Source organism: Microtus ochrogaster, unplaced genomic scaffold (assembly GCF_000317375.1).
Source record: "Microtus ochrogaster isolate Prairie Vole_2 unplaced genomic scaffold, MicOch1.0 UNK60, whole genome shotgun sequence".
NCBI lineage: Eukaryota > Metazoa > Chordata > Mammalia > Rodentia > Cricetidae > Microtus > Microtus ochrogaster.
The window spans coordinates 1,214,699-1,226,961 of record NW_004949158.1 but is presented as its reverse complement, the minus strand read 5'-3'; the positions used below and the strand labels follow the sequence as shown (position 1 = coordinate 1,226,961).

Sequence of the window (12,263 nt, the reverse complement as noted above, 5' to 3'; positions counted from 1 at the left end):
ATTGCTGCCTGCCAATCTCTGTGCTAATCACTTGGAGAAAAGCAAGCCAATGCCCCTCAGAGGGAGCCTGAGCAGGGCCCGCTCTCAACAGCACTGCCCGCTGAGAAACCCTTGTCTTTCCAGCAGGAAGGGACCTTGGAAGGTCAATGTGTCCCTTCTCCTGTCCTGACTCCAATGCACTTCATGCAGAAGAAGAGGTCTGGCATGATCAAAGAGATGTCTCTCTCCCCATATTTGATGACAAAAAGTACCAACCAGGGTCTATTCAAAAGCCAGCAGATGCTCAGTGAGTACTTCCTACATGCCAGACTGATTAGCCAGGCCTTCATTTCGTCACTGCAGTTGATAATCAGAAGTTAAGCAGGAAGGCCCAAGGACAGCTGCTCCTCAGATCTGAGGGTGTAGATGCTGATCCTTTCCACTCCAGCACCTCCACCCCGCTCTGCCTTTTCTCCCGGCTTGACTGACCTAGCAATGATTTTTGTCTGGAGTTCAACCAGCAGTGGGTATAGTAAAATAACCATAGAATTCTGACTGGGCTGTTTGTTTCTTCAAAAAAAAAAAAACTGCATTGAATTTAAGGTCAATAATATGGCTCATCAGATAAAAGTGCTTACCATACAACTAGCAACCAAGTTAAATCTCCAGAACCAAATAAAAGTAGGAGAGAAATAATTCCCCCAAGTTGTCCTCTGGCCTCCCCAAATGTGCCATGACATACACACACACACACACACACACACAAACACCAACAACAACATCATCATCAACAACAACAATATAGTTTTTAAACTACTTTTGGTGAGTCAGTTATGTTTGTTTTGTTTTTGATATAGGGTCTCTAGCTCAGGATGACCTAGAATCCACAAGCCTCCTGCTTCCGCCTCCCAACTGCTAGGGTTATACGTGTGGGTTACCACACACGGCACTGTATTGAGTCTCTGGTGAGCGGGGTAGAGAATCCAAACTAAAGATCTCACGCTGGTGTAGCAAGTCCTTTACCCACTGACACATCTGCCCAGCTCTGGATGGGTTCTTAATATGAGCCCGGGAAATCACTCAAACTCCATGAGTCCAAGATTTATTAGACCATATACTTTATGAATGGCCATTCCATCCCAGTCTCTTCATCATGTTGCTGTATTCAACAACAACAACAAAAAAAAACGTTTTCTTAAAAAACCCATGAAAAGGTGTGAAGGGTGGGTCCTCTTTCGCACTGCTTGGAAGGCTGTAAGTTGGTGTGCCCTTCTGGGAGTGTGAACAGGCTTCTCCTCAGACTTTCTTCCACAGTCTTTCCAGGTGTTTACCACAAGGGTCATCATAAGTCACAGAATTTTCCTTTTTTTACCACATCAGACACATAAACCACATATATGATAGATACCTGCACTTTGAAGAATGGCCATAACAAAAACAATCAGCCGAGGACCCAACCTCTGCTTACAGGTCAGACCTGCCGCTGCATGCCTCCCACCCCAGCTACTCAGAAAGCCAAAGCAAGAAGACTGCAAGTTCGAGGCTAGCCTGGGGAAAGTTAGTGAGATCCTGTCTCAAAATGGCTATATCTCAATGATAGGATGTTTGTTTAGCTTGTAAAGAGCCAAAGATTTCATCTCTAGTGTGCTGGCTAGTTTTATGTCAACTTGACACAAGCTAGAGTCATTCAGGAGGGAACTCAATTGAAAAAAAATGCTTGTGTTTTATATCTCACAAAAAATTAGATAAAAGCATTTAAAATTAATGATTTTTAATTTAACAACAAATTCATTTAATATCATTTTAGACAACCAGTATTTAAACGCCTGCCATTTGCCCTCTTCACTGTTTATCCTTGTCCTTTAAATCTTCTGGGGACATTTTCCTCCCTCCTGGTGTGCATTTTAATAAGTTCCTTTAGTAAGTGCTCTCAGTAGCCAATTGTTTAATCTTTTAAAACATTTTTAGGGGCTGGAGAGCTGGCTCAGTGGTTAAGAGCATTGCCTGCTCTTCCAAAGGTCCTGAGTTCAATTCCCAGCAACCACATGGTGGCTCACAACCATCTGTAATGAGGCCTGCAGGAGGAATACTGTATACATAATAAACAAATAAATATTTTTTAACAAAAATAAACAAATAAAACATTTTTAATGTCTTTATTTTATACATTGCACATACTTTTGAGGGGTGAGAGCAGGGTTTCTCAACCTATGGGTCACGATGCCATTTGGGGTCACATATCAGGTATCCTGCTTACCAGATATTTGCATTAAGATTTATAAGAGTAGCAAAATTGCAATCATGAAGTAGCAACAAAAATAATGTTATGGTTGGGGTCACCAAACATGAGGAACTCTATTAAAGGGTCGCAGCATTAGGAAGGTGGAGAACCACTGGCTGTGAGTTTAGCATGGCAGCCGTTTTCATGTTGTGGTACAAAGCTGCCATCCCGTAGTTTTCTTGGCTTCCCCTGTTTCTGTTGCAAAACTGTCGTTCGAATGCCCATGGTTGTGTGGGCAATCTTTTTTATCTGGTTACTTCTGCCGTCCTCTCTTTGCCTTCAGCGTTTCCAGTTTTCTATACAACATGAAATTCAAGAATCTGGGAGCAACACAACTGGGTTCCCCAGCCCGGGGGTCTTTCTGGAGATGGCTGTCCAGATGTTAACAGGAACTACAGTCACCTGAGATCTGGTGGGCCAGACAGCCCCCTCCAGGATGGCTGGCATGGGGCAGTTCCCAGGATCTTTGATCTTACCATGTAGACTTGTCCGTCGGCTGCTTTGGCACCCTCACAGTGTGGAAGCTGGCTTCTCCCAGAGCAGGCAAGGCAAGAGTAGAAAAGAGGACGGACATGATGTCTTGTGTGGTTTTCATCTCTGAAATCATACAGCATCACTAGCCCTTGGAAGTAATCACCAAAACTGTTGGAAGTCAATAAGACCAATCTTCTCAGATGTAGAGGGACTGTGTTCCACTTCTTGGAAAAGGGAGTTTGAAGGCACTTGTGAGTTACTGTAGGGTCATGACAGAGGCACGAGGTGCCCAACGTCTTTGATCTCCCTAAAAGAGTCCTGTCAGTACATGGTTCAGTCAATTTAACATACCCTGCGTAACTATTGGTCATTAAAAGTCAAGAAAAAAGAAAACAAGAGGGAGAGGTAGGGAGAGATTAAAGTGTGGTGATTTCTCATGGCCCATCTGGAAGATATACCATGTGGCTGGACAACTCGGAGGGTATTCTCATCAGGCTATGGTTCCCTGTTTTTTTTGTTTTGTTTTGTTTTGTTTTGGAGTGTGTTTCTTTTTGTTGTTGTTGTTGTTTGGTTTTGGTTTTTCGAGACAGGGTTTCTCTGTAGCTTTGGAGCCTATCCTGGAACTAGCTCTTGTAGACCAGGCTGCCCTCAAACTCACAGAGATCCACCTTCCTCTACCTCCTGAGTACTGGGATTAAAGGCAAGCATCACTACCGCCCAGCTTTTTTCTTTATTCTTGGTACCACAGAAACATTTTAACACATTCTCTTCTCAAGCTCACACTCAGAAACTTGACTTGAGAGAAGACTTGTACGTTGTCTTTGAGAGAAAATCTCTTGCATCCCAGGCTAGCCTACAACTCACTATAAATCCCAGGCTAGCCTCAAACACGAAGCAGTCCTCCCATCTGAGCCTCATGGGTGCTGAAATTATAGATGGGAGCTACCACATCTAGCTTAAGACATGAGCATAAAACCTTGAAGATACTAAATATGAGATGCATGACTTTTTGATGGCTTGTCTATCTGCAAGAACTTACTTAGATTTATTCCCAAATTCCCTTCCTGGACACCGCTCCACCATTCCGGCTCTGCCTTGGTGGGGACCGATAGATGGGGAGCTTCCTTGAGCTTGAGGCGATTGCTGGGAAGAATGAGGCTCTGTCTTCTGTCTAGACTATCCATCTAGTCTGGTTGTTAGACTTTGCCACACGCGATGCTGACTTGTCAGGATGACGCGCATCCAACATCCACAGCCAAAGTCTGCAATTCTGGCCCTTTTGTACCAGGAGCAGAGTCTCCCGACCTAAAAGCTCTATGTCCCAACACCAGACCTCTGTGGGAGGGCCGGGACCTCAGCCAGTGCACAGGAGTTCTCTGAGTCTAAGTGTACAAACTTCCTAAGCCCAGGCAAGAACTGCCCGAGTCTCATCTAACTTCCCACCTTCCTCTCCTTAGCTCCTGTGCCAGGTTAAGGAGACTAAGGGTCTGGGGGCATTAATCCTCATGTCCTTGAGTTCCTTCATAGATACCTGGATCTTTCTGCAGAGTCCTGTAATTTAGACATTTGATGTTTCATAGGAGCGGAAAAGAGGAGGAGACTTTGACTCTTCTGTTCTTCAAGTTTCTGTGATACTGGGGGTGGAATCTGGGGCCTTGTGTATGCCAAGCAGGGGCTGTACAAACTGAGCTACATCTCCAGAACCTCTGTTCTGTTCTTCATAGAAACTGTCTTCTCCCACTATAAGGATATTAATTATTTTAAAATTTTCTCTCTATATAATAAAACCTTACTTCTAAGACTTTTGCCCAAGAGAACCCTGAAACAAAGAGCTGGCTTGGAGATTTAAAAACAAACAGTGGCTTCCTTTTCTGGGGTGCTTCCTGGCTTCTCTGAAGCACTGAAAACCCCTTTGCTCTCATGCAAAATGTCCCCAATATAGGCAGTCATGCAAAATCACCCAATCTGTCCCCTTGAAACACCTAAGATGTTTTCTCTGAAATGACCTCGTTGCCATCGATTTTTTATTAAGACCACCAGCATCTAGCCTGTTAGGTGCATCTCCCTCTCTTTCAGAATTCAATCCCAAATGCTCAGTTTTCCCTCTTTTTGAGCAGTTGAGTTTGGGCCTGTTTTCCTGGTTTTGAACTGAGCGGTTCTCCCAGACTGCGAGCTCCAGTACTTACCCTTTGAACGCAGAATAAGAAAAGAATCTTTCTGGCGCCTTTTGCTAAGAAAAGAGAAGTCAACCGCAGGCACAGTCTAAGTCATGCTAAGAAATTATATATGCAGATTATATTATACTTCGCAAACGGTCATATACTACATAGCTATCAAGTATTATTTCCTGGAAGAAGCTGAGGATGGCACTTTTCTTGCTATTACCCCCTCTATATACTTGCCTTTGTGGTAACATATGTCCCCGGGGCCAGGAAGGAGAACCCTGGGGTCAGAGGGTGTCTTCTTAAATCTCTAGTGGAAAAGGGTGGCACCAGAGGGGACACCTGTGGCAAGGCATTGTAGACGCAGCTCATCTGCCCTGACAGCCACTGGCTCCAGGCATCTGCTGGCAGAGTGGTATGAGAAAATGCAACTTACAGACCACATCTAGAGAGGTTCAGGTCACAGTGCGAGATGGTAGCTCATCAGAGCCTCAAAGCCACCATCGGTCACTTCTGCGGCCCTGGGCAGAGATCCACCCAGGCTGCTGTCCAGATTCTCTCTGAGGAGTAGAGGAGGAACTGATTTATATCTCCAGCAGGTATGCCAGAGAAAATTCAAATTGATCAAAAATTAAATATTCATAGGACATTATTCATTAAGATTCATCTCAGCGAGTGGATGAAATGAGGCAAGGGAAGAAATTAGCTTGCCTGAGAGTGTCAAAGTGATTATGTGATTAAATTGCAATTTATAATTTCTCCTTCAAAAAAAAAAGTGTTACTTCATGATTTGTGTTTTCTCCTCCTTTCCGTGCCCCCTTGTTGTCTAGACCTGAGCCAAGGACACTTGGGGTTAATGAGAAACAGGAAGACTCCAAAGCCAGGGTCTGGATCATTCCCTCTGCCCTCCCTAATCCACAGGGACTCCATCTAGGGGCCTGGGATTGCTCTTTCCACTCATCTTATCCATGCTGACTCCACAAAAAGTCCTTCCCCCAGCCTCTTGCCTCCGCTCTTGGTACCAAGGTCAGGAACTCCAGAAGCGAGTGACCAACCCCCAGAGGAGATCATACAATCTCCACAGCGCCATTCAGTGGACAGTCTCCCGACCTGGGTCGCTGCCTTTCCTCCCTCCACATGGAAGTTCAAATGTATGCAATTCAACATCACCATTCTTTCAGTTATCCTGACAGGATATATCTAAGGATGCCCCTGCCACCGCCACCTCCAGCTAGGGTCCAGAAGGGAAGTCCTTCCCATATCTGGGGTCCCCTCTCCTGAACTTCCAAAACACTTTGAGGCAAATCAGGAGGTCGATTGATGAAGCTCCTTTCCGACCCCCAAGAAAACTTTACCCAGAAGTCAGAAAACCAGTTCCCAAGCTCTGCCAACAAAGGTCACTGGGGGAAAGATTGTCAGAGTCCAAGAACCCAAGAGGTTCAGAAGCAAGTGGAAACCCACCTCCGGGGCCACGTGACACTTCCTGTCCTCCACACCCAGGCCTAGGTGGTGCCAGGTTCAGCCTGAATCCAGGCGCAATGCAGACTCGAGCCCCTAGGCGGCGTTAGTTTTCCAGCTGTGTTCTTTCTGGTCTGACAACCCTGTGGAGACAGAGGGACCCCGAGGAGTAATAAGTCCCAACCGCCACAGCTCAGCTTTTATCTGTTTTAGACACGATGTTTCTGTGTGCAATTTCATTTCAAGAAAAAGCTTTACTGCTAAAAATAATTGAAAAACCACTGAATTAGATGACCCCTTCTATGGCCCTTCCTGTCCTGGAGCCTCTGATGCCCTAACTTCAGTGGTGCAGGAATCAAAACGTTCTCTGAGCTAGACAAAGACTCCTACTCATAGAAAGAAACTTTGCCTGTATGTCTGTATGTCTGTCTGTCTGTCTGGATTCCAGACTCTAGCTAAGCTGCTATGTATGGACATGGAGACAGATGGAGAACTGTATTTATCTTCCCCCGTCTTTCTATCTTCTTCCTCTTGGCCTTTTCCTGTCTCTCTAACTCGCCCCGTCTTGCTCTTCCTACTTCCCAATAAAGATTTTGAGGCTGGCTCCAGCAGCTGAGAAGGGCAATATTAATTCCAAACTTGTTTCCAAACACCACGGAGGCCTGCCCGGGTTAATTAGTTGCACAGGCTTTTCTTCAAGTGAGCGAGCCGGCAGGATTTTTTTTTTTAACAGTTCTGGCACTGCATTTATTTGTGTGTTTTCTGTTTTATTTGAAAATACATTTATCTGACAATAAATAACATCCACCAGGACTAGGGCTGATAAAGGCAATGAACAGCCCTTCCCAAGGGTCGGAGAAGTTACATTTAGAAGGTTTCCTGGTCTAGGTTCCCTATCCCGAAGACTGTCTCCAGCCCTTGGGAAATGGATAGACCGGGGCTGAAGGGGCGGCTGCAGGAAGTGATGGGACCACGAGCAGGGACTTGTTAAGTAGGTGTCCTCTGGGGAAACAACCACGAACAAGGGGGTGGGCACCCGAGGTCTCCGCAAAGGACAGAAGAACGCACCTACAACTTGCTAGGACGAGGCAGGCGTGTCCCCAGCCGCAGTTCTCCCGCTGATAAGCTGCGCCACCTCCGCTGCTCACCTCCATCCCCTCGGGCTTCTCCACACAAAAATGAGAATGATAATCACACCTTTCTGCCCAGACTGCTTGCAAATCCATCGAGGAGATGATGGAAGTGAAAGCTCTGTGCAAACAATAGGCTCTCTCTCAGACAAGCAACGTTCAGGTGCACTCGCCTGGAATATATAGGCAGATCCTGAATCTCCCTGGGAAAAAAAAAAAAAAAAAAAGAACAATCTAAGACATTAAAAAGGGCATTGGTGAGAGAGCATCAGCCTTCTGTCTACAGGGTTCGGTGCTGAAAACCAACCTAATGGCATCGTCTGTGTAGTCCTCCCAGGTCTCAATCGGCTCTTGCATAAGCCCTAGCTGGGAAGATTTTGTTATTGCAAACAAAAGAATACTGTGCTGTGTACCTCACCCTGACCCAACAGGGCTCCGTGAAAGACGGGAGGGGCAAGGGACAGAAGGGTGTAGCATAAAACCAAGCAGGCAGTCTGTCCTGGTTTGACTTCTGTCGCTGTGACTAAACACTGACGGAAATCAGGCTGGGAAGGAAAAGAAGAATTCCATCTTACAGTCCAGTTCACAGCAGTACATGCAGGAACTCAATGTCGGAACCAGAAGGCAGGAACTGAAGCGAAGCAGAGGCCACGGAAGAGCACCATTTACTACCTCGCTCTCCGTTTTCTCAGCCTGCTTTCTTAAACTACCCAGCACCGCCCACAGTGGTCGGGGGAAGGGCGAGGAAGGGCAGGGAGGGGCGGGGCGGGGGCGGGGCGGAGGCGTGGCTCTCCCCTCCTGTATAAATCATCAATCAAGAAAATGCCCCACAAACTTACCTATAGGTCAACCTGAGGAAGGCATATTTTTCTCAGTTGAAGTTCCTGTCTTCCCTGATGACTGTAGCTTGTCAAAACAAAAAAATCCCAGCATGCAGTCCTAGATGTGGTAGAATGAGCCCAGGGGTCAGATCATCTCACTGTCTCTCTTCTCCCCCCGCCCCTTTTGTTTGTTTGTTTGTTTGTTTGGGGATTTTGCTTTGGGTTGGTTAGTTTGGTTTTTCGAGACAGGGTCTCGAACTCACAGAGATCCTCCTGCCTCTGCCTCGAGAGTGCTGGGATTAAAGGCGTGTGCTACCACCACAGCCCGGTCAGATCATCTCTTGGTGCAGCTTTCTAACTATAAAGTTTAGGTGCAGTGTTTAACGTTTCTGTCTTAGTTTAGTGTCTTCATCTGCAAAGGAGAGAACGATGGTATCTGACTCACCGGGTTGTGGTGTGAGAACTGGGTGAAATGAAGTGTAGGGTGTGCGCCAGACACGAGATGGTACACAGTAAGAGCTCAGTAAACACGAGCTATCCTTAAAATGCATGGGCACTGTGTAAGATACGTACAAAGACACTAAGTAGATCTGAACTCACTGCCAACTGAGAGCCAAAGGCACACGGTGAAGGAAAATTCCAGAGGGATGGGATTTACTTGAAGAATGCTTGCCCGAGGAAGAGCACACTTAAACACGGTCTTTAAAAGAAGGCACAAAACTGTGCATGCTTGTTCCTGTACTTCCAGCACTGAGGCAGGAGGATTGCCATGAGTTCAAACCTGGACTACGTAATGAATTCCAGATCAGCCTCAGTTAGGGAGTAGGACCCTGTCTCAAAATGATGATGATGATGATGATGATGATGATGATGATGATGATGATGATGATGATGATGATGATGATGATGATTGCCAGGATCATGATCGTGATGATGGGCAGGAGAAAAGATATCCCTGAACACTGCTTGACTTGCCTCCCAAGTCTCCCCATTGGACAGCAATTAAAGCCAAGAGCGGCCAACACCAGAGTTACCAACAGTCACCAGCAGATGGAACCAGTCACCACCACACAGGGCTGAGGGAACACCAGCACACCACACCCCAAAATGTACCAGCACCCAATCCAGCTCAGAAACCGGTGACTTGATGGTTTAAGTGCAGAGAGGCTACAACCCCCCTCTCCTGGGGAGAAGCTGACATGGGTGCTTTCTGCCCAAAGTGAAGGGAGAGAGAATCCAGACTAGCGACGGCCCAGGGCCTCCTCAGGGGCCTCTAGTATACGTAGTAACGAGTACAGCTATAGTACTGAGTATTCCAATAAACTGGAGTCTGGTAGTCTGAGATGCAGCCCAGTGCGCTTTCTGCTCCACTCCCCCACTGTGGGAAGAGGGAGCAAAATGCCTGATCCTCTGGCCTAGGGTCTGGAGTTACACTTGACTGCAGACAATGTTTTAATAACCTTTTTATTTTATGGTGCTAGTGTTGTATGAAAGGAGAGAAGGTTAGCACTCCCCTTGACAAGGATGGAAGAGGCCCTTGGGCCTAACAACACACATACGGTTAAGGCATTGCCACCTACTTATTTTATGGTGCTAGAGATAGAACCCAAGACATTGCACATGCTAAGCATGTGTGTCTGTGTGTGTGTGTGTGCGCGCGTGCGCGCACGCAGGTTCACACATGTTTGTGCATGGATGCAGGTACACCCATGCCACAGTGCACAGGAGCAGGTTGGAGGACAAACTCAGGTCAACCCTTGACTTCTACCTTGTCTGAGACAGAATCTCTCTTTTGTCACTGTGAAAATCAAACTAGCTAGTCCACAAGCTCCCAAGGGTTATCGTACCTCCCCCATCCATCTGAACAAAGGAATACTGAGACTACAGATACACGCTAACATGCCCCTCTTTACACAGATTCTGGAGGCTTCTGAGGATTTGAATGCAGGTCCTCTCACTTGTATGGTAAGTGCTTCTATCCACTGAGCCGTCTTTCCAAGCACTCTTGAGTAGAAACTGGCCCTCACCTGAGGCCTGGAGGCTCTGAAAGCAGAAAGACCACTGACTTCCATCCAGAAGCGACAGACAAGGCTGCTGCAGCATGCCCGAGCAGAAGACAGAGTGCCCTTTCCATCCAATCTCATAGAGTTGCTGGAGGGCATCCAGCAGACCCTGTGGCTCCACGGGCAATGCACAGAAGTCAATAGAATGACCAGAATCCAGATTTGCCTGGCAGCTTCTTAACTAAGAGTTAGATACCCAGGGCCGAGATGGAGTCAGTGGGAACCTGCGCTACTGGTGCAGCCAAAGACAAGGTGTAGCTAACGGGTGAGGAGAGGAAGGGGCGGTCTCAGTGAAATCTCCAGCAGAGCTGCACTGGAACAGGAAGGGGTAAAGGACACTAGCCCCTCCCTGTAAGTCATTTGAGGAGGGCTATCATTCCCCATCCTGCCTTGCTACCCAGGGACACTGAGGTCTCACAAAGGAGGATGGTGGGGTGCCTTCAAAGCAAACGCCGTTTCTCAACCACTGCTCCAAACAGCTGTGGACCCACTCCAGCGTGTGTTGAAAGGGAAGGAGAAGAGCTTAAATCAATGCAATTTTTTTCATGTAAAAGACTGTGTCTTAATGAGCATAATAAGGCCATTGTAGAGGTGAAAGTGGCTGGGAAGTCATGGAAACAGACAGATGGTGAGGAGAGCTGTTCCTCAGCAGGAAAGAGGCCTGGCCCCTCACAGGTCGAGCACAGGCAGCAGCTAACTGGAATAACAAAACTGCTTCATGCTCACGCCCCAATGAGTTGAGACCATCCAGTAAATCAAACCAAATTGCATACATGTGAAAAGTAACAGGACCTTGGGGACCCTGTCCCCACCTTGGTCAGCACCCTGGTGAAGAGTAATGACTCACACAGAACACAACCCACCATGGCCATTCAGGCATTGACCTACTTACTTCCTGGGGCACATGAGGCAGGAGATACTGTCCCAGGCTTTTAAGGAGGCCCCTACAGAGGGAACACAATGGACTCTCCTTTCGGGGATCCTTGGTGGGATGTGCTGTCGGAGATGCAGTTTGGTTATCCTCTCTCTGGGATATTCTAGAAAACACTAACCTCGCCTCACAGGAACAGGAGCTGGTGGACCCACCTGGGAGGGTCAAAAGCCCAGGAGGTCCTGAGTCTCCAAGCTGAGATCTGGAGAGAAACAAGTCAGGAGGACACTGCAGGTCCTGGGACACACATCCAGAAGCTAGAGATGCTGCCATTAGTGCTGGGAAGAAGTGAAGCTTAAAAGAGCAGAGTGGAAGCTGGTTTAGAGAACACATCAACTTGGTGTATTTCCACCCAGCAAAGAGGACCGCAGATTAGCGTCTGCACTGTAATGGGGAGTGTGCTCGGCTTGTCTGTCCTTCGGTTCATCTGTGTTTTGAGGCAGGGCCTGACTCCATAGCCCAGCCCGAGCTCACACTCCTATCCTCCTGTTTCGGCCTCCCAGTGCTGGGCTTCCAGGCATGAGTTACCTCACCCAACATCACCCTTGTTTTAGCCTCCTCACAACGCCGTCTTACAGACAGGGAAAATAAGACACAGAGGTCACCCAGAGTTACATGTTGCTGGAATCAGAACCTTGGGCCTGTCTGTGTGGCAGACATAGTGATCGCATACCCATATGGGATCAAAGCACTGACTCCTAAAACTATTGGTTTTAGTTTCTTCAGACGCCACCTCAGCTTTTGAGATACAATCAGACTTCTCTTAGTGGTATCTCCTGCCAGTAGCTGAACAAGGTAGTAGTGTGAGATCATAGCCCTTTGCTACCAACCAGGAATTCTTGTCAAGCATTTTTGGCCCGACATGTGCCACTGGACTGGCAGGAACCTCTACCTGTCTGAATCACCCACTAAGTGTTGTAGATGTTACTGTAAGACGTGTTAGGTTTGTTTATGCTGTGGAGCA

At 47.2% G+C, this 12,263-nt stretch overlaps 1 pseudogene; it reads left to right on the top strand.

The window, feature by feature from the left end:
• The first annotated feature begins 9,785 nt into the window (after positions 1–9,785).
• Positions 9,786–9,892, top strand: LOC113455542 (annotated as a pseudogene).
• Positions 9,893–12,263: the final 2,371 nt, after the last annotated feature.